The 22968-nt window shown below is 38.8% G+C and overlaps 1 protein-coding gene across 4 annotated transcripts in view; it reads left to right on the top strand.

Moving 5' to 3' along the window:
* CUNH11orf74 (chromosome unknown C11orf74 homolog) overlaps positions 1-22968 on the top strand; it is a 103212-nt gene that overhangs the window by 819 nt on the left and 79425 nt on the right. Inside the window, exon 1 of one of the 4 annotated variants that reach the window (XM_027837824.1) lies at positions 319-396. The exons of the other annotated variants lie outside the window; for them this stretch is intronic. The gene's annotated coding sequence lies outside the window, so the exon portion shown is untranslated. Of the gene's footprint in view, positions 1-318; positions 397-22968 lie in introns of those variants that run through there. 4 annotated transcript variants of the gene reach the window in all.

The raw sequence follows: 22968 nt of genomic DNA, 5'->3' as shown, positions 1-22968 counted from the left end.
TAAGTGGGGTAGGGAGAGGCACTAGACCTGGCATTTCATGGGTGTGGCAGGCTCCCTCTGTCACTGCAGGTCAGTACTTTCTCCTCCAGCACTGAGAGGTCGGCCTGGCCAGCGTCACACAGTCAGTGTGTGTCACAGGCAGAACTCGAATTCAGGACTTCCCGGCTTCCAAGTCAAAACTCTTTAGGCTAACCAGCTCATCTGCTAAATGGACTTTATAATACCTAGAGTTCTTTCGAAGTTTAAATGTGACTGCATAGAAAGTGCTTTGCCAACCTTGAAGCCCCACATGTGCTTCAGATGTCACTGTCAGTCATTATTAAGGAAAAAGCCTCCTTCTGAGCCTCGGGTGAAAAACGGGCTGGGGTTTTGAAGGCTGCTATATACACAATGGAAGTAAGTTGAATGAAGGAGCCCTACTCTTAATTTTTCTATTTCTTATCAGTGTAGTTTTTGTTTCTTTGGGTTTGTCTTTCTCTATCCCTCCCTATGCCCTTTCATTTTCTGTCTGCTGTGTTAGAACTTCGTTCAAATCTGAGCCCTGACATTGTTTTATCCTTATGTGGGCTTGGCCAAACCTCAGAATCTCAGTGTGTTTGAACTTGAAGAGTTAGTGACATCATCTAATCCCAGGGGTCTTAACTCTTTTTTTTGTGCCTTTGAGAAGCCTTTGGACTTTCCCTGAATGTTTTTAAATCTGTGAAATAAATCACATAGGATTGTAAGGGAAACCAATTCTATTGACACGTAATTATCAAAATATTAACAAGTTCACATTTTCCTGGCCAAGAACTACTGACTTAGTGTGATCCTCTCAATTTACAATGGAGGAAACTGAGGCAAAGTTAGATACCTAATAAAGGACAAAGCCAAACTCAAATCCAGGCCTTTTGAGGATTTTGACCTGAAGTTTAGTGTTCTCCACCACACTTCCTCCCGGTGAACCTCCCTAAGCCTTAATTTCTTTATCTTTCAAATAGATGACATAGTACTTTCACTACATAGTTCACAGAGAAGCAGTGTAAATGTGAATTATTGTTATGAGGCAAGCCAGTCTCCCTCTCTTTTCTTGTTTCCTTTCTCCAAAGAACAGCTAGGAAAATGGTGGAAGTGGGGTCTATTAGTTGCTACCTCTAATTCTCACTATCCTGATTTCTGAGATGGGAGGGGTCTTTATGTCTTCTCTGAGAACAAATTGGTATTTAATGAAGTATGCTTTCACATATGAGAGTGCAAGTCTAGTTCAATTCAGTAGCCACTTATTAAGCATTAAAGACAAAAGCAAGACAGTCCCTGCCCTGAAGGGTTTACATTCTACTGGGTGTATATGGCAGGTACACAGAGAAGTATGATACAAGTTAATTTGAAGTAGGGGAGAGCATCTTCATTTGGGAAGTCTTCATAAGAGGGGACCCGGAATCTGATCCTTGCAGGAACCATTTATTACAAGGGGCTGAAATGAGAGTGGGGCAGGAGTTAGGTGGGAGATGGAATGTCAAGTTTGGGGCGGGGCTAGTGTCTGGGTCAGATTGTCAGGTCTGGGTAGAGGAGTCTTCTGAAATAAGTCTGGAAAGGTAGGTTGGAGTCAGATTATGTAGGGCTTTAAATGTCAGCTGGAGAGATTTGTATTTTTATAATTTATTCAGAGGTAGTGGAGAGCCACTGAAGCTTTTTGAGTTGGGTCATGATAAGGTCAGACCTGGGCCTTTGGAAGATTTGGGCAGCTGTGTGGACAGTGGATCACAGAGGGAAGAGAATGGAAGCAGGGGAACCAAGCAGGAAACTCTGATAGAAAGTCCAGGGGAGAAGTGATGAAGGCCTGAACTAGGGTGGTAGCTGGGGGGTGGAGAGGTGGGGACCTAGAAGAGGTTGTGGAGGCAGGATTGACAAGATCTGCCAGTGGATTGGGTATAAGGAATGAGGGGCAGGAAGTAATTCAGAATAACACTAAAGTTATGAAACCCAGTTCAGTGAGACAATGGTGGTGCCCCCCCCCCCCCCGAAGAAATAGGGAAGTTTGAAAGAGATGACTTTTGGGAGGGGGGCAGATAATGGCTTCCATTTTGAGCATTAAGGTTGACATGCTGGGGGAACATGTGAGTGGAGATGGTGATATGGGATTGGGGTTTAGGAGTGGGATTATGGCTAGATACATAGATAAGGGGAGTCTTTTGTATTTCACCATGGTAAAGTAAGATCAGCAAGGAGAGACGGTATATAGGGAGAAGAAAAGAAGGCACAGGACAGGGTCTTGGGGACATCCATGATTGAGGATAGGAGGTGGGTGAGGACCCAACAAAAGAGACTGAGAAGTGGTCCTACAAGAGATACATCAGGGTAGAGCAATGGTAGGGAGGCAGCTGCTTTCTGTAAGCCGATGGATTTATTTCTTATTTCAACTATGAAAAACAGCAGTGTCTTTCCTAAAGGTGCTTATAATGTAATAGAGTGAAGGAGATTCATGTAATACTACCATTCCTATGGCATTGTAAAGTTTGCAAAGTGCTATATATGTACATTTATACATGTACATATAGATATGTACACATATCTGTATGTACATACCTACCCATATATAAATGTGTATATATACACATATATGCATATCTATCTAATAAATAAAATCTTTTATTTGAAATACTCAGACAAGTCTGGTTCAAGGTAGAATGTGATAAGTGCATTTCTTAAATACCCTTTATCATGCAAAGTAAGTGTAATTAGACCTTACTTAGAACATGAACTTTAGAGGGATACTGGGTCCACGAATGCAACATACCTTCCCTGTTTAAATAGTAGCAAAACTAAGGCCAAGAGGTTCGGGAAACAACCAGAAACAGTAGTGTCAGAGTGGAGCAGGAAAACATGTCTTGGATTTATTGGGCTCTTTTTTAATATGCTACTAAATCTCTACATCTGAACCTGTCACAAGTGATGCTGTTAGTGTATAATAACTTGTCACACTTGGAGGATGATGTTCTTAATGCTGACAGGTGATTGCTAAGCTTTGGAAACTAGGATGACTGCTTATTGTGTTTGGATTTTTAACCTTCTGGGCTAAGTGGAGCTGGTTAGGAATAGAACGAGTCACCTTCAGTGGCTTCCCTTTGCCCCCAAGAGAAAGGTAAAATTCCTTCCTTTGGCATTTAAAGGGAGGCAGCTAGGTGATGCAGTGGATAGAACGTAAGACTTGGAGTTAAAAAGACCTGGGTTTAAATCTTGGCTCTGTCACTTACCAGCTGTGGGATTCTAGGCAAGTCACTTGACCTCTTTGTGCCTCAGTTTCCTCATCTGCAAAATGGGGATAATAATAGTAACTACCTCTCTTTTTGGTGTTGTTGGCTATCGAATGCAATTCCATATATAGCACTTTGCAAACCTAAAGCACCATGGAAATGCTAGCTATTATTAGCCATCATTAAGGCTTTTTATGGTCTAGCTTCAACTACCTCATTTGACACTACTCCCCATCACACCCTCAATGCCTCAGTATAACTGGCCTTCTGGCTGTTCCATTGACATCTGTGTATTTGTGTAAGCTACCTTGTCCTGCCTGCCTAGAACCTATTTCTTCTCTGCTTGTGGAAATCCTTTTCTTCTGTAGCCAGATTCAGGGGTTTTCAGGCCGCCCTGAAGTCTTCCCTAAAAGTGATCGTGTCTCCTTCAGTTTTCCTCGAGCATTTTGTTTCACTCTCTTCCTTGTCCTTGTCACATTTCTCTTTGTATCACACGTAATGGGGCACCATATATCCTCCTCTTTGGACTGTAAGCAGATCACATGTTGCTTTTCACTTTGTATCCTTAGTGCCTAACATAGGCCTTACAAATTGGAAAGTGCTTAAAAGTGCTTGAATTAAATTGGGGGTCCTGAGGTCTGTTCAAATAACACAATTTAGTGCCTTTCTCTTATGTCCTTTTCCCTCAGTCTTTCATACCACTAGGCTCCCAGGGTTTGGAGAATCAGGAATTCCTTCAATGAGGAGTGAGAGGTTCAAGTGATGTGATTTCTAAGGGTTCTTCTAAACTCTTGGAATCTCTGATTCCATGATCAGTTCGCTACCCATGTATCCTTGAACCATATAGATAGTTCCCTAACCCTAATTTATAGTTATTTTCAGGGAGCTGTTGGTGTTTCTACCTAGAATCAGTGCTCCATATTGTATCTTATTAAATCTTCTCTATATAAAGGTTTTGGACTTAGGAGTGCCCTTTAAACATTCACTCTTCTGAACTCTTCCGAATCCCCAGGGTGGAATCCATTGATAATAATCTTGGTCCCCTAGATACTTACAGGGCTAGAAGTGATGTATAAGAAGGGTTTGTTTTTTTTTAACCAAAAAAAACTTTGTTTTCTTTTTCCCTGGAAAATACAGGTATGTGGGTTTAGCGCATATATACATATATAGATATATGTATATATCTATATATGTACACATACATACACATATATACATGTATATATACATACATACATACACACACATGTGTTAATCCCACTGGGCAGATTTATTTACCATTGGCTTATCCTGGCACAAGAAGAGATGGCAGTCATGTAATTAAGAAAGTGCTGGCTATGAATCCATAATAACTGAAAGGAATTATTCCTGGCCCTCAATTCAATAAACTGGAACACATAGGTGATCATACACAGCAGTATGTACGTCATTCTCTCATAGCTGCATATCTCTGGGGCACAGGCCGCAAAGAAGCCAAAGGCTGGTTGTTTCTAACACCTGGGAAGGCTGTTAATAGGTTAGAAAACAAACTTTGCAGTAGGGAATGGCTTCCAGATCCCACAGGTGAAGCAGGCACGATGGAGCAGGCTGGTTTTTGTTCAGTAAGGCTTTTAAAAACAAGTTTTCATTTTAACCTGCTGGCTTCAGTTTTTGAATGTCCTAGGGATCTTGGACTCTCAATGTGAAAACATGATTATTTTTGATTAAATAAAAACTTTGTTCTTGGACAAGAGTCAAGGAAGAGTCTCCTCATCCCTACTAGCTTAGGGTCACGTTGGATTTCCCTAGCGGCTTTGGAAATGAGTACTTGATAGTATTGAATTTTTGACCTGCCCTCCCTTTGATCCCCTGTTGGTAACTCACCTCATTGTCATTGCGGGGGCCTCAGGACAGTGACTGAGATGAGAAATAAGTAAGGTAAGTTTGCCTTCTGTGTTTAGCAGCACTCATCACATATTTCTCTATTCAGTTTAAAAAAATACTTCCTATTTCAATCAGGTAAGTAGTACACATATGTAAACGATCAAATATGTTTCATCAGCACAACCTGTTATTTGGCCCTATTTTTGGGTTAGTTGTGTGTCACTTTACGGGGTCAAATATATTTTCCTTGAACTAGGCAGTTTTACATTTTCCACAGTTTTTATAGAGTTGGCATGCCTTAGTTTTAAAAAAAATACTGGAAATAAAAATAATGTAACAATGATCTTTCTTTAAAAAAGAATAAATTAAAATGGGCCAAATTTTAAACAAGGCACTATTCTTTAAGCGAGTGAAATTTCAAAGTGAGCACACATTGAAGAGCTTTTCTAAAAGACAGAAATCTCATACCATTACACTTCTATGGTTTTTCTAACCCCACGCTAACATTTCTCAGTGGGAGAATTTCATTTATTCATTTTGAAGCCGAGAGTAGAGATTATATTCAAACCAAGTCTACAATATGGGGTCTGGGTTTGTAGTTTCTCATATCAGTCTTCCTTACTCCTCCCCCCTGCTTTTTACCTTCTTGAAGAAGGTACTGGACTCTGGATTAAGATCAGATTTGATCGGTCAGTATTGCCCATGTTTTCAGATCGCCCCGTAATAGCTGATAACTTTATGTAACTGCAGGCATTTAGTGTTATGAATTAACACCATCTTGCAAGGTTAATCAGGTTTGATGCATACATTATTTGATTTTTGCTAGCAGTAAAACTGGGATTAGTTTTTCTTTCTGACAGTTCTGCCAGGGAAGCATTTGTGCACTAAGATTAATACACAGCTCTCCAGAGGCACAGGGATTAAATTCCCGCAGTGTGCTGAGCCAGAAAAGCCACCCAGCTTCCCCATTCTTCATTATCCCTTCCCCATCTGGACACCCAGTCCACTTGAAATGAATAAGCTTCTGAAGTGTGGCGTTATAATTTCCCCCAAAGTTTATGAAGTGGCCCCCCAGCTTTAGATTTGGTAGAAATGAATGGATTGGACCTACCTGAACGCCCGAGGGCCTGCTTCCCCCTCCCTGAAATCTTTGCTTCTAAACCAGGCTTAAAATGTCATCACTTTGGGAAGATTCTGTGCCTGCACACTGGGGCCGTGGCAGCAGAAAGCTGACAGTGAGAGAGTGTGTGTGTGCTTACAGATGTTCTAATGAACACTCTTCAAATGTGGGTAACTGGCTGTGACCGTTTTTTTCCCCCCCTTCAGATGGTTCAGGAAGATACCCAGCAGGGTATATGGTGTATGTTCAAAATTTAACTGTTTCATGACTAGTCAGAGAACAGGGGAGGATGATGGTGGTGGCGGCAGAGGACTCAGTTTGGGCTTGTGAAGATATGTTTCTTTGGCATGTGAATTTTATTAAAAAAAACATTTTAGAGAATAATAACAACAAACTAAAGTTTTATCAAATGTGAGTACTTCCTCCTAAAGTAGAGACTACAGTCAATCAATCAATCAGTAAACATTTATTAAACACCTTCTATATGCTAGGGGCTGTGCTAATACAGAAAAGTGGCAAAGGACGGTCTTTTGCCCCCAAAGAGCTTACAATCTAATGGAGAGGCAATGTGCAAACAAATATATACAAAACAAGCCATATGCAGGGCAAATAGGAGTTAATTAGGAGAGGGAAGGCACTGGAATTAAGAGATGTTGGGGAAGGCTTCCTTTAGAAGGTGGGATTTTAGTTGAGACTTCAGGGAAGCAGAGGAGGTCAGTAGTCAGAGTGGAGGAGGGAGAGCATTCCAGGGACAGGGCACAGCCAGAGAAAATAGCCAGAACCGAGAGATGGAGAGTCGAGAGATGGAGAGCCAGGAGGTCAGTGTCGCTGGATTTAAGAGTATGCTTTGAATGCCAAACAGAGCATTTTATTTTTGATCCTGGAAGTGATAGGGAGACGCTGCAGTTTACTGAGTAGAGGGTGTGACATGATTGGTCCTGAGCTTTAGGAAAATCACCTTAGTGGCTGAATGGAGGAAAGATTGGAGTAGGGAGAGACTTAAGGCAGGCAGACCCGCCTGCAGCTGTGGCAGTAATCCAGGCAGGAGGTGATGAGGGCCTGTACCAGGGTGGTGGCAATACCAGAGGAGAGAAGGGGGCGTGTTTAAGAGGCGCTGCACAGGTGAAGTTGAAAGGCCTTGGCAACAGCTGGGATATGGGGAGTAAGAGATGATGAGGAATCTAGGATGACTCCTAGGTGGTGAGCCTGAGGGAGTGGGGAGATGGCATCTTCCTCTGCAGTCATAGAGAAGGTAGGGGTTGAGAGTGGGTGGGGAGGTGCAGTTAGGGAGAAAGATGATGAGTTCTGTTTTGGACGTATCGAGTTTAAGATGTCTACTGGACATCCAGTTCAAGATGTCTGAAAGGTAGTCGGAAATGCAATTTTGAAGGTCAGCGGAAGGATTGGGGCAGGAAAGGTAGATTTGAGAATCATCTGCATAGATAGTTAAATATTAATAAAGATAAGAAATAGATAATTAAATCCCATGGAAACTGATGAGATCACCCAGTAAAGTAGTATGGGAGAAAAGAAGAAGGCCAAGGGCAGAATCTTGAGGGACACCTATGGTTAGAGGGCATGATCCAGAAGAAGATCCAGAAAAGGAGAGAGAAGGAGCAGTCAGATAGGTAGGAGGAGAACCAGGACAGCGATATCCCAAAAACCTAGAGAGAAGAGAGATTCAAGATGGAGAGAGTGATCAACTGTGTCAGAGGCTGCAGAGAGGTCAAGGAGAATGAGAACTGAGAAAAGGTCAAGAAATCGTTTATAACTTTGCAGAGAGCATTTTTGGTGGAATGATAATATTGGAAGTCGGAATAGAAGGAGAGGAGAGAAAATGGAGGCACCTATTGTACATGGCCTTTCTGAGGAGTTTAGCTACAAAGGGCAAAAGAGAAATAGGATGGTGTTTAGTAGGGATGGAAAGGTCAGGTGAAGTTTTTTTTCAGGACAGGGAAGACATGGGCACATTTGTAGGCAGTAGGGAATCCACCAGTAGACAATGAGAGATTGAAAATAAGTAAAAGAGTGGAGATGACATCTTTTGGAGGAGATGGGATGGAATAGGATGGCTTGAACAAGTAGGAGGGTTAGCCTTGGTAAGGAATAAGACCAGTTTATCATGTGAGGCAAGGGTGAAGGAGAGAGTGTCAGAAGGCATCTGAGTGATAGGAGATGAGGAAGAATAGAGAAGAGGGAGCTCACAGTGAATGGCCTCAATTTTTTTTGTACAATATGAGGCAAGGTTCTCGACTGAAAGAGGGGAGCAGGAGGAACCGGGGAAGGTTTGAGGAGGGATGAAAAGATTTGGAAGAGTTGCTGTGGAGAGAGGGAGAGTGAGTTGAGATCCTGACAACTCAGATGTGCATTTCCAATGGTGTTTTTGTTTGGGGACCTAATGAAAGGGGGCTTATGTCTAGTTTTAGTACCCTTAGCAGCTGGAGGCCAGTAATTTACATGTGGTTGAAGGACGAGTAAGCCAGAGTGAAGAATCAGCATAGCACACTCTAGTTTTCTTTAAGAATCGGTGTCAGCAATGAATGCTGATTGGTTTCCAGAAATGGCACGGATGTCATCCTAAAGGATATAGAAGAGGAGAAACGAAGTTGGCCAGCCACGTAGTGAAGATGAGGGAAAACACATAGCCTTGATGCTGCCATGTTAAAATGTTCAGAGCAAGGCCTCTGTTATGTGGGCTGCATCCTTAATGGAGGATTTATGGAGAGACGTGAACAAGAATTTTGCAGTGGGAGAAAGTTGCCTACGTGGATTGTAGTTTGCATGGGCAAGCTGATGAAATCACAGATCAGTTGGAATATGGTTTCCATTGATAAGAATATTTGTCCATACGTTTAAAAATGGTGATATTTATTCCAGATATTTCTTTCAGATTACCTTTTTGGTTTGGCAGCAAAATAGATTCCACAGGATCTTTTTTTACACTCTGTTTATATTGGCATGTAAGAGCTATGATTGATTTCAAGAAGAAAGTATAATAAGGAATTCAAATGAGGAATATCAAAGAATTGGCATACCAAGTGTCCCATGGTCTGAATTTATCAACACAAATTAAAAAGCACAGAATAGAAATAATTAGTAGCTATTGGCTGGTTTCTGAGATGATGGATTTTAGTAATACCTCAATAACTAGAGACAGGTTCAGTATATTTTTCAGTACAGAACGTAACAGTTGCATTCCAGGGAGGTTGAGATTTAGGAAAAATGGAGGATCATAGAATTCAGAGCTGGAAGGAAGGTCCCTTAGATTGTCTAACCCTTTCATTTTATATATTGGGAAGATGAGGTCCTGAGAGATGAGGTGAGTCATTGAAGGTCACCCAGGACTCAGGCTCAGTCAGATGTGCTGACTCCAGTCAGTGCTCTCAGAGCTTAGACTGCACAAGCCGCCTCATTGGGTGTTAGCAAATTTTAGAATTGCCCTGATTGAAGGCAGGCAGCCTGCCCTGCTGATGTCTTGTATGACACCTAGAAGAGAAGTGGCCAGTCAGCAACATGCCAGCGCCCACTGTGTACGGAACCATAGCTTAGTAGGACCCCTCGGGAGAGTTAGAAAGGAAGTGTTGGATATAGTGTGGGCCTCTGAAGACCTCAGAGTAATGGGAAAAGGCAGCGACACAGGCCACTTCTGGTTGTGGTTACATACGATTGGAATTATCTTGTCTCTTCTCTTCCTGCCTGATTCGGCATTTCTGAGTAAGTCACAAATAGAGAAATCAGAGTCATGTTATATATTCTTCCCCCTGTTTTCAGGCAGATCGGAATTCAAACTCTTACTGGAACATATTTCTGTACGCTTGTCTTAAATTAGAAGCAAATGAACATTTGTAGAATGAGAGTAAATATAATCCCAAAGGTAGAAAAAAATCTTTGCATCTGTGTGTATTTGGAAGGCTTAACAAGGTGATGTACTGACATTCTTTAATCCTTGGATGGAACTTGATGTCAACAGTGAGGACACTCCCTTTCCCCAGTGCAGATTTTAACTTCTTCATGGCTTCTTATCCTATGCCATTTTTGTCCATACTTTTTCAGAAATCCTTCAGAAAGGATACACCCAAGGAATTGGAGGCTTCCTGTGCTTCATTTACTATCTTAGAGTTACCACTAGACTATGGATTGTCTTTGACTTTTTTTTAAATTTTTTTTTTTTTTTTTTGGTGAGGCAATCAGGGTTAAGTGACTTGCCCAGGGTCACACAGCTAGTAAGTGTCATGTGTCTGAGACTGGATTTGAACTCAGGTCCTGGATTTGACTCCAGGGCCAGAGCTCTATCCACTGCTCCACCTAGCTGCCCCTGGACTAGTCTACTGATTTGTTTATCATTTCTATGGCATGACCAGGCCCCCTCCTTTTTGAAGTCTTCAGTGCTGTCTTTTCTGTCACTTCTCATGGACTACCCACCCTTAGTAATATGTTACAGTATCCTTATGCTGACCATACATTTTTCTGTTGCCTTTTGGGCTACTTGTAAATGAGATTGTGATCTTCCATAATTTACAGTGAAATAACATTGCCAAGAAAATATTTGTATTAAACAGATGCCTTTTTTTTTCTTTTTGGCAGTGAGAATTTTGAGATCTTTGAAAACATGAGTTACTATGTTTCCCAAATAAGACTCAACCTGATCTCCTTTTACTTAATTCTAGACTTAGTTTAAATAAGTAATGAATTGTCCATATACGTTTTTATGGGCAGCTCTGGCCCATCTCTATGGGTCCAAGATAGTTGAGAAATTGTATAGTGCTTTTAGTGATCCTGAGCTTTTCCTGGGATAGGGAGAGACCTGCCTTTTGAAGCGGCAATATTCTTCCAGTGATGCTGTGTGGCTAAGGCTTTGAATATCACAGTGTCCGAAGAAATAAAATTGAGCCTCACCAAAGGCCAGTGCAGTAGGCCACAACAAGTTACCCACATAGAGTTATGAAAGGAAAGCTGCAGAGAGGATGTCATCAGAGAAACCTGAGCCGAAAAGGCAAGCCCATCAGCCCTGTGGTGAGAGCAAAGAGTAGTTGATAGGTATCTACACAATGTTGGAGCCCCTGTAGAAGGTTTATGGGAAGAGATAGACAGCAGTCACATAGAATGAGGAAATGTGGATGGGTTGTGATTGGTACCTTTGGAGAGAGTACCCACACTGTCCTTTGATGATAGAACTATTTCTGAGTAAATCACTGGTAGGGAAATCACAGTCATTAGTTGTCTAGTCTTCCCCCTTGCTTCCAGGCAGAATGGAATTTGTATTCTTATTGTGATACATGTATATATGTACATAACCTGTATACAGCCAATTTATATCTATTTACATGGTATGTAAATGGACTATGTGTGGTTGCCCATCCAGCTTGATGAGGCAATGATAATAAAAGGGAAGAGAGTCAGTAACAAACCAGAACTGTGGAAGAACATTTTGAACTGGAAGGGACTTCAGACATCATTTAGTGTATCCTCTTTGTTTTATAGATGGGAAACTGAGGCCCAGGGATGTGAATCGACTTGCCCAGTATTACACACTTAGCGAGTGGGGGAGAATAGGGCGGTGTCTTTCATTAAATTGTCTTAGCACCATCAAAGTATCTGTGTGTAACTTGCAAGCATTTTTTTCCACTTTACAAATAGAAAAGCAGTTTAAATAACTAACAAGATGAACTTCATCAGAAATAAATGTAAAATTCTGCATTTAAGTTAAAACTTTCAGCTGTGTAAGTACTTTTGACCAGACCACCTAGTTCATGTGGAAAAGCTCAGTATGAGCCAGCAGTGTGGTGTGGCTGCTAACAAAGTGAACATCATCTTAGTCACCTTAATAGTAACATACAGTCCAAGGGAGATAACAGTCCCACTTTGTTCTGCACTGGTCAAACCACAGCTGAAATTTGGTGACTGTTATTGCACATTGTATTTGAAGTAGAATTTGGCAAAGTAGAGAAAATATGTAGAGGTGGGCAGTCAGAATTTTGAGGGGTCTGGAAATGACTTTAATAATTGGGTTGAGGGAATTAGGGATTTTAGGCCTTAAAAAGTAAAGACTCAGGGGAAACATAATAGTTCTCTTCAGATATTTGAATTGTTGTAATTTGGAAGAGGGAGTAGTAGTTGATTACATGTGACTCCAGAAGGCAGAATTAGGACCAATGGGTAGAAGTTCTAGAAAGGCAGAGTTGGGCTTACTATGGCAAAGACCTTTCTAACAGTCGAGGCAGTCTAGCAGGGGAGTGGGTTGTGTCACAAAATAGTGATCTCCCTGTCACTAGAAGTGTTTTAAAAGAGATGTATTCCTGTCAAGGATGTTTGAGTAGAATGATTCTTTCATTGGGAGAAATGTTAGACTCGGTGACCTCTAAGGTGCTTTCCAAGGCTAAGATTCTATTGTTTTAAGACTTAGTGTTGCCCAGTGAGTCAATAAAAGTATCTAAAAATAGAATCAGTGGCAGTTTTCCTACAATATTTTAGGATAAGCCTAGAAAATTGAATCATTGCTCTCTGTTAACAAGTGCCTAGCCTGTCAGGAAATAATATAACTGAGATTGGAAAGGGAGATAGTTTGGCTTGTTGAATGAATGATTATTACTATGAGAACCTTCTGAAATTGGCAAAAAGGAGGAAGGAGGAAATGAAAGGAAATACTAAGAAAGAGGCCATTTCTAATTATCATGATGGATTAGTAAGAAGAGAAAAGATGACAGTTGATGTACCAATTTCATTTAAAACAATTAATTAAATGTAACCATCTGACCAGAATGACTAGAATGATCTTTCACTAAAAGGTTCCATGATCTCTGCTTTAAAGTTAGGCTAAAATGATACTTGAAAATGAAGATGAAACCCAAATTCTAGGGCAGGTTTGCAGTGGTGATTGAAATTCCTTTTCCAGAGGGAGAAAACTTGTCTTTCCACCCTTTGAGCATGGAGAAAATGTTGGCAAAGTGAAACTGTGTTTTTTGACACATTGAAAAAGTGGAATCAAAACTGCAAAAAGAAAATATTGAAACCAATCTGTTTCAAACTTTTAGAATTTTCTTAAAAATTTGAATTCTATAAAATGTGCAGACACATAGTAGAGTCACTCAAAACATGCATACATCATATCCTTTTTAGAAAAGATGATAAACTTGATTTTACTTAGTAACTTATTTCTAATATACATTTTCATTATATATTTTTTCTTTAACATTTTAAAAGTTTTTAGTTCCAAATTCTATCCCTTCTTCTCTCTCTCTCCTCCCACCTCTCTGGTGGGATAAACAATCAGATATAGGTTATACATGTGCAATTATGTAAAACATTTCCATATTAGTCATTTTGTATAAGAAGACAATAAAAAAGAAAGTGAAAAATAGTATGCTTCAGTCTGTATTCAATCAATATCAGTTCTTGTCTCTGGAGGTGGGTAGAATGCTTCATCGTTAGTCCTTTAGAATTGTCTTGGATCATTGTATTGCTGAGAATAGCTAAGTCACTCATAGTTATTCATCCGACAATATTGCTGCTACTGTGTACAGTGTTCTCCTGGTTTTGTTCACTTCACTGTGCATCAGTTCATGTAAGTCTTTCCAGGATTTTTTGAAGTCATCTTGCTTGTCATTTCTTATAGCACAATAATATTCCATTACAATCATATACCATGTCTTGTTTAACCATTCCCCAATTGATGAGCATCCCTTTGATTTCCAGTTTTTAGCTACCACAAAAAGAGCTGATGTAAATATTTTTGGATAAATAGGTCCTTTCCCCCTTTTTTTTAAATGTCTTTGGGATATAGACCTAGCAGTGGTATTACTGGATCAAAGGGTAGCCCTTTGGGCATAGTTCCAAGTTGCTCTCCAGAATGGTTGGATCAGTTCACAACTCTACCAGCAGTGCATTAGTGTCCCAGTTTTCCCACATCCCCTCCAGCATCCAACATTTGGTCACATTAGCTACCCTGATAGGTGTGAGGAGGTTTTAATTTGCATTTCTCTGATCAATAGTGATTTAGAGTGTTTTTTAATATGACCATAGATAGTTTTGATTTCTTTGTCTGAAAACTGCCTGTTCATATCCTTTGACCATTATTCAATTGGAGAATGACTTATATTTTTATAAATTTGACTCAGTTCTCTATGTATTTGAGAGATGGGGCCTGTATCAGAGATATTTATTGCAAAATTTTCCTAATTTTTCTGCTTTGCTTTTAATTTTGATTGCATTGGTTTTGTTTGTGCAAAAACTTTTAAATTTTATATAATCAAAATTGCCTACTTTACATTTTTTAATGCTGTCTGTATCTTTTGGTCCTAAATTCTTCCCTTGTCCATAAATCTGGCAGATAAACTATTCTTTGCTTTCTTAATGTTCTCTTAATTTGCTTATGGTATCACCCTTTATGTATAAATCATGTATCCATTTTGACCTTATCTTGGTATATAGTGTGAGGTGTTGGTCTATACCTAATTTCTGCCATACTGTTTTGCAGTTTTCCCAGAAGTTTTTGTCAAATAATGAGTTTTTGTTCCAAAAGCTTGGATCTTTGGGTTTATCATATACTAGGTTACTATGGTCACATATTGTAATGTAATTTGTACCTAATCTATTCCACTGGTCCACCAGTCTGTTTCTTAGCCAGTATCAGATTGTTTTGATAATTACATCTTTATAATACAGGTTGAGATCTAGTATGGCTAGATCACCTTCTTTTCTGTTTTTTTTCATTGTTTCTCAAGATATCCTTGAATTTTTGTTCATCCAGATGAATTTTGTTAGTATTTTTCTAGCTCTATAAGATACTTTTTTGATAATTTGATTGATATGGCACTGAATAAATAGATTAATTTAGGTAGAATTGTCATTTTTATTATGTTGGCTTGGCCTACCCATGGGCAATTAATATTTTTCCAGTTGTTTAGATCTGACTTTATTTGTGTGAAAAGTGTTTTTATAGTTGTGTTCATTTTGTCTTGGCAGGTAGAATCCCGAATATTTTATATGTTCAACAGTTATTTTAAATGGAATTTCTCTTTCTATCTCTTGCTACTGGACTTTGTTGATAATGTATTGGAATGCTGATGATTTATGTGTGTGTGTCTCATATCCTGTAACTTGGCTAAAGTTGTTAATAATTTCAAGTAGTTTTTTAGTTTCTAAGTATAACATCATATCATCTGCAAAGAGTGATAGTTTTATTTCCTCATTGCCTATTGTAATTTCTTTTTCTTCTTTTATTGCTATAGCTAACAAACATTTCTAGTACAATGTTAAATAATAGAAGTGATAATGGGCATCCTTACTTCACCTGTGATTATATTGGGAAGGCTTCTAGCTTATCCCCATTACAGATAGTGCTTGCTGATGGTTTTAGATAAATATTAGTTACCATTTTAAGGTAAGCTCCATTTATTCGTATACTCTCTAGTGTTTTTTTCTTTCAATAGGAATGGGTGTTTTTTAAACAGCAATGGGTGCTATATTGTGTCAAAGGCTTTTTCTGTATCTCTTGAGATAATCACGTGATTTCTGTTAGTTTTATTATTGATATGGTCAATTATGCTGATAGTTTTCCTAATATTGAACCAGCCCTACATTCCTGGTATAAATTCCTCCTGGTCGTAGTGTATGATCTTTGTGATATATTGTTGTAATCTCTTTGCCGGCACTTTATTTAATATTTTTACATCAATATTCATTTGGGAAATTATAATTGTCTTTCTCTGTTTTGGCTCTTCCTTGTTTGGGTGTCAGAACCATATTTGTGTTGTAAATGGAATTTGGTAGGACTCCTTCTTTGCCTATTTTTCCAAATATTATATTGTATTGGAATGAATTATTCTTTCTTTTTATAAAAATGGGTTATTTAAATATTTTATTTCTTCTTCTGTTAATTTGGGTAATATATATTTTTGTAGATATTCATCCTTTTCCTTTAGATTGTCAATTTTTTTTGGCATATAATTGGGCAAAATAGCTCCTGACAATTGTGTTAGTTTCCTCTTTATCCCTTTCATTTTTGATACTAGTAATTGGTTTTCTTCTTTTATTTTTTAATCAAATTAACCAAAGGTTTATCTGTTTTATTCTATTTTTCTCATAAAACCAGCTTCTAGTTTTTTTTTTAAATTAGTTGATGGTTTCCTTACTTTCAGTTTGATTAATCTCTCCTTTCATTAGGATTTCTAATGTGGTGTTTAACTGGGGATTTTTGAATTGTTCTTTTTCTAGTTTTTTTAGTTGCATGCCTAATTCATTGATCTGCTTTTTCCCTATTTTATTAAGGTAAGCAATTAGAGATATAAAATTTCTCCTAAGTACTGCTTTGGCTGTATCACATAAATTTTGGTATGTTGCCTTATTGTTGTCATTTTCTTTAATGAAATTATCAATTGTTTCTATGATTTATTCTTTGACCCACTTGTTTTTTAGGATTAGATTATTTAATTTCCAATTAATTTTTAATTTCTCTTTTGATTGTCCATCATTGAATGTAATTTTAATTACATTATGATCTTAAAAGGATGCATTTACTATTTCTGCTTTTCTACATTTGGTTGTGAGTTTTTAATGTCCAATACATGGTCATTTTTTGTGTAGGTGCCATGTACTGCTGAGAAAAAAGCATATTCCTTTCTATTCCCATTCAATTTTCTCCAGAGATCTATCATATCTTACTTTTCCAGAATTTATTCACCTTCTTCTTTCTTATTTATTTATTTATTTATTTATTTCGTTAGGCAATGGGGTTAAGTCACTTGCCCAGGGTCACACAGCTAGTGAGTGTCATGTGTGTGAGGCCGAACTTGAACCCAGGTCCTTCTGACTCTAGGGTTGGTGCTTTATCCACTGTGCCACCTAACTGCCCCTCTTATTTATTTTTTTGGTTAGATTTATATAGTTGAGATCCCCTGTTAGTATAGTTTTATTATCTATTTCTTCCTGTAACTCATTCAACTTCTTCAAAAATTTAGATGCTATACCATTTGGTATGTTTAATATTGATAGGACTTCATTGTCTATGGTACCTTTCAGCAAGATATGGTTTCCTTTTTAAAATCTCTTTTAATTAGATCTGTTTTTGCTTTTGCTTTATCTGAGCAGCTACCCCTGCTTTTTTTACTTCAGCTGAAGCATAATAGATTTTGCTCCAGCTCCTTACTTTTACCCTGTGTATATCTCTCTGCTTCAAATGTGTTTCTTGTAAACAACATACTGTAGGATTCTGGTTTTTAATCCATTCTGCTATCCACTTATGTTTTATGAGTTTGTTCATTCCATTCACATTTTTAGTTATGATAACTGTGTATTTCCTTCCATGCTATTTTTCACTTGTTTATCCCCCCCTCTCTTTTACCCCCACACCTTTCCCCTCCTCACACATGTTTTACTTCTGATCATCACCTTCCCCAATGTGGTCTCACTTTTATCAGTCTTCCTTCCCCCTCTTCTCCCCACCTTCTGTTATCACTGTGCCTTTTTACTTCCTTCTAGGAAAGATAGTTTTCTATATCCAACTGATTGTGTATGTTATTCCCTCTTTAAGCCAATTTTGATGACAGTAAAGTTTAAGTTTTGCCTGCCACTCCTCCCCACATTTTCTCCAGTATAATAACTCTTTTATGCCTCTTTCATGTGGAATAATTTACCCCATTAAATCTCCCCCCTCCTTCTTCCAGTGCAATTTTCTTTCCTGACCCTTTATTTTGTTTTTTGGGGTATCATCCTATCAAAGCCATCTTATATCCACACCCTCTGTCTACATATACTCCTTCTAATTGCTATTTTAGTAATAAAGTTGTTAAGTTACAAATATTATTTTGCCATATAGAAATATAAACAGTTTAACCTTATTGAATTTTTAAAGTTTTCTCTTTCTTGTTTCTTTTTTACCTTTTTATGTTTCCTCTGAATCTTGTATTTGGAAGTAAGATTTTTTTTTTAGCTCTGGTATTTTAATTAGAAATGCTTGAAAATCTTCTATTTCATTAAATATCTTTTTCCCTCTTAAAGATTATATTCAGTTTTGCTGGGTAGGTGACTCTTGGTTGTAATTCTAAGTCTTTTGCCTTCTGGTATATCATATTCCAAGCCCTCTGATTCTTTAATGTGAAAGTTGCCAATTCCTGTATAATCATGACTGTAGTTCCATGATATGTGAATTGTGTCTTTTTGGCTGCTTGCAATACTTTCCCCTTGATCTATGAGCTCTGGCATTTGATTATGGTGTTTCTGGGAGTTTTCATTTTGGGATCTCTTTCAGGTGGTGATTGCTGGATTCTTTCAATTTCTGTTTTGCCCTCTGGTTCTAATATATCAGGGCAGTTTTCTTTGATGATTTCTTAAAAAATGTTGGTCAGGCTTTTTATTTATTTGTTTATTTTGGACCATGGCTTTTAGGTAATTCAATAATTCCTACATTATCTCTCCTGGATCTGTTTTCTTGGTCAGTTGTTTTTCCAATGAGAAATTCCACATTTTCTTCAATTTTTTAAACTTTTTTTATTTTGTTTTATCATATGTTGATGTCTCATGGAGTCAATAGTTTGCACTTGTTCAATTCTTATTTTTAAGGGATTATGTTCTTCAGTGAGCTTTTGTACTTCCTTTTCCTTTTGGCCAATTCTGTTTTTTAGGGAGTTATTTTCCTTGGTAAATTTTTTTACATCTTTCCCATGCTACTGACTCTTTTTTCATGATTCTTTTGCGTTCCTGTCATTTCTTTTTTCAGTTTTTCTTCTATTTCTCTAATTTGCTTTTTAAAATCCTTTTAAAGCTCTTGCAATAATTCTTTTTGGGTCTGAGACTAAATTACATTTTTCTTTGAGGCTTCACTATTGTCCTTTTCTAAGTTTATGCCTTGATCTTCCCTATCACCATAGTAACTTTCTATAGTCAAGCTTTTTTGGCTTTTGCTCATTTTTTCTGCCTTTTGTGTCTTTCTGTGTGTGATTTGGTGTTTTTATGTGAGAGTTGAACTCTGGTCCTGCACTGTCCCATGCTTTTTGTGCTGGGGCTCTGGGTATTACTGCTGACTTTCGGTGGACTTTAAGGCTTAACTGCTTGCTTTCTCTGGAGGGTAGGCTTCCCTTCTGGCTTGTATTGGGGGTTGGGACCTCCCTTGGGTGCACTGCAGGGTTTAGCTGCTGCTCCAGGGATAGGGCCTTGCTGCTGGGTTGCTATGGTAACGGAGTCTTTCTGATGGCTGGCCTGGAAGGCGGGATCTTGTTGCTTGTCTGCCCCAGGGTTGGGGCCCTGCTTCAGGGCTGCTGGGGAAACAGGGTCTCTCTGCTGGTAGACCCCAGAGGCAGGGTCTTGCTGTTGGCCCACTCTGGGGCAGGGCTTCACTACTGGTCAGGAATGGGATGAAGGCCTCACTGGTGGCCTGTGCTGGGGGTGGGGTCGCTGGGGTGGGGGCTTGCTGCCCTGCACTGCCTGCTCACTTGCTCAGGGGGCTGCTGGTTTGTAGGAGAGTGGATTGCCCTAGGCTTGGAGGCTTGCTGCAGACCCCCTGTGGTGGTGCTGGCTGCTCCTGCTGCTGCTGCTCTCGGACCCCCTTTCCATGAGACAGACCTTTCCTGCCTGGTCTGGTAAGCTGCTTCCCAGCTCCTAGGTTAGTTCTGAGGAGTTTTCTTAGTTGTTTGGAGGGGAATTTGGGAGGGTGTCAGAGGGTTCCTTCCTCATTCCACCATTTTGGGACCAGAAATCTTCATTATATTTTTAATAGCTCATTTGCTATTGATAGGAGATAAATATTTATTCTTAACCATAGTGTTCTTCCCTGAGAGATTTAAAAATGCAGTCTTTCTGAAACAGTCCCTGTGTAGTTGTAGGCAACTAGGTATACCAGAGGACTTCTATGAAGCATTCCTTCACCATGGGTGAAAACAGTAGCTTGATTTGAATATTTGTTTTCTTATTCTCTGAGGACATTCACCTCCAGAATCTTAGTTCTTAGCCTAATAGCCTCAATCACTACTACTGCAAAGACCAATGTGATTTGAGAGAATACTTCTTCCAAATTTTGCCTCTTGAAAGTGAGTTAGTTGATCAGGGGCTGCCCTAAGGAGCTCTCCGAGTTCAGCTTAAAAGTCTGCTTTTGTGTATTCCTGGTCAATGCTATCGGCTTTGCTAGGTGTTTGTTGGCTTATGGAAGTTGGGGAATGGGGAACAACCTTAGCTACATATCTGAGGCCTGGCTTTCCATTCACACTCTCTGCTCAGCCCTCCTGCAGGAAGAATGGCGGGTAGCGACTGGATATCCTGATGATTTAGTGATTGAAGGATCATAGTTATGGGGCTCACAGAGCTGAGCCCTGAGGCTGATTCAGGGTCTTACAAATACTGACTCATAAGAGTAGAGAGAAGCTCTTTCCTTTTGCCACTGAGTTGAGTGTGAATGTGGATGAAACGTGTGCAGGGTTGACCAAATGCAGAATGTATGTCACTTGATGGAGTGCTGATTTCTGAATTTGCTAAGGGGGAGTTTTGGCTGGGGGTATTGTAGGTTTATTTGATTCAGATTGCACATACCTCTGATATTTCAAAAGTTCAAGTATTTTAATCTACTTAATTAAAAGATAATGGAGTTTTACAAGATTTTGTTTTATAGGCACATAATTCAGGTTCCTCGGACTCAAGAGAGTTTTTAATTTTTTTTTAAAGGGGAAGCTCAAGTGCTTAACTATTTTTCTTTGTTTAATGGAATTAATAACTGTGTGATTGAAATCACACTAATATTCAGCTGACCTAACTTGGTGATTCAATGCAGACATTTCTGGTTTGGTCTAAACAGCTGGGAGGAAGACTGTATTTTTTTGGAAATAAAATTGATTTTATACAATGTGCTGATGATCAGTAAGACTTAATGAATGATAGCCTTGAGAAACTTAATTATTATTATTTGGATGGATGAACAGGAAAGGAAAGGAAAACATTTTTCAATAAGAAATAAAGTTTCTGTTTAGCCATATAATTTTATAGGCTAGTTTTGTTTTCATTCCCCAGACTTTCTGAAGAAGGATAAAAAATGAGCAATCTTGAACTCTAGTACTACAGAGGCAGCAGAGGATGGTGGAAAGAAGGCTGGGCATAGAATCGGGAGACCCGAGTTCAAGTTGTGCTACTGGTACTTAGTTATGTGACCATATGCAAGTTACCTAACCTCTTAATTTTCTGATTTGTAAAACAAGAACAATGATAATAATGATAATTTCTCCACCTTTCTCATAGGTTTGTTTTGAGAAAAGTGCTTTGTAAAGTACTATATTAATGCAAATTGCTGTCATATAAAATTTTGGATAATTTTAGGTCTTTATAACTGCCTGCCCAACTGGTCTCATTTTGTCACTGATCTGTGTCCAGTTTTTTTCTTTATTTTATCTTTTTATTCTCCCTCCCCTTGTCTTTTTTGTGTTTTGCTTTTCTTTTAATATAATCTTGTTCTGATTTATGTAGTTACGAAAAGGATTATCCAAGTGACCCTGCTACAATATTGAAATCCTCTTACTAAATAATTAAGTAGATTATAAGCCTTTTGAGAATAGGGTTCTGATCTTCTTTCAGCACAATTTGTCACACCTATTCTTACTTCAGGGCATCTAGGTGGTGTAGCAGATAGGATGCTAGGCTAGAGTCAGGATCATCATCCTGAGTTCAGATCTGGTCCCAGACACTTACTGGAGTTGTGACTCTGGATAAATCACTTAACTTCTGTTTGCCTTAATCCACTGGGGAAGAAAATGGCAAACTACTCCACTATCTTTGCCAAAAGAACCCCAAATGGGATCATGGAGAGTGGGATACAACTGAAAAATGATTGAAATTCTTACTTTGCTGGGTTTGTGTTATCCCTGATGTGGTCTTCCTCTGCTGGATCAGACCTCAGGCCATCTATGCCTTCTCATCCTGTGCTATTCTTATCCATGGTCCTTTATGAGTCTTCTCTGGAAAATCTACCCAATATGCAAGAGACCTGCCTAGATAGCAATTAATGCCACTGTTTTCAGGTATAAGAGCCCCCTTTTAATGTGAAAAAAATTTGTAGATTGCCTTCCCCCACCACATGATAATACTTGTACTATTACTATGCATTGATTGAGAAAGTATATGACCAAAAAGATTCTGGGAATTCAGTGATGCTTTGAAATAGCATCTACATTCATTTAGAAAAATCTTACCCATATCGTAAGGCATTATTTGTAATTTTGCATGTGCATTTGTGGACTTTTACAATTATTCGATAGCCCCTCCCAGGTTTCTAAAAGTTGGAAACCACTAATGTGTTTTTCAGTAGTTCATAAGTACCAATGTAGTTCTCAGACTGTCTGTCCATTATTGCTTGCCCATGTTATATAACTGGCCTACTTGCATTCTAGGTTATTTATTTTCTTCATGATGCCTTTTATGTCACTTCTGACATGTAAATCATTATTGTAATAAGCTGTGTCATACTTAGATTCACCATGTGCCTGACGATTTTAATTCATCAGTGATTGTGGTGTTTTATGGTAGCATCATGTTTCATAATGATAATATGGCTTGGACAATATTGATGTTAAAAAGATGAGCTTTTGTGTCAGCGAACAGCAGGGAGATCATTGAAATCTCTCTATAGTTTCCCAAACACAAAACAGTCTGCCCTCCTTCTCCTTGTCATTTCTGGGCCCAGTGCACTGTCCTGCTTTCTTTGTCCAAGATAAGTGTGATATTGGACTAACTCAGTGGACTGCCTAGTCAATTGAATGTCCTTATTTGGGCACTATACATTTT

This window comes from Vombatus ursinus, unplaced genomic scaffold (genome assembly GCF_900497805.2).
Source record: "Vombatus ursinus unplaced genomic scaffold, bare-nosed wombat genome assembly UNPS02014822.1, whole genome shotgun sequence".
Classification (NCBI taxonomy): Eukaryota; Metazoa; Chordata; class Mammalia; order Diprotodontia; family Vombatidae; genus Vombatus; species Vombatus ursinus.
Note: the sequence above shows the minus strand (reverse complement) of the source record. Positions and strands in the feature narration are given on the sequence as shown.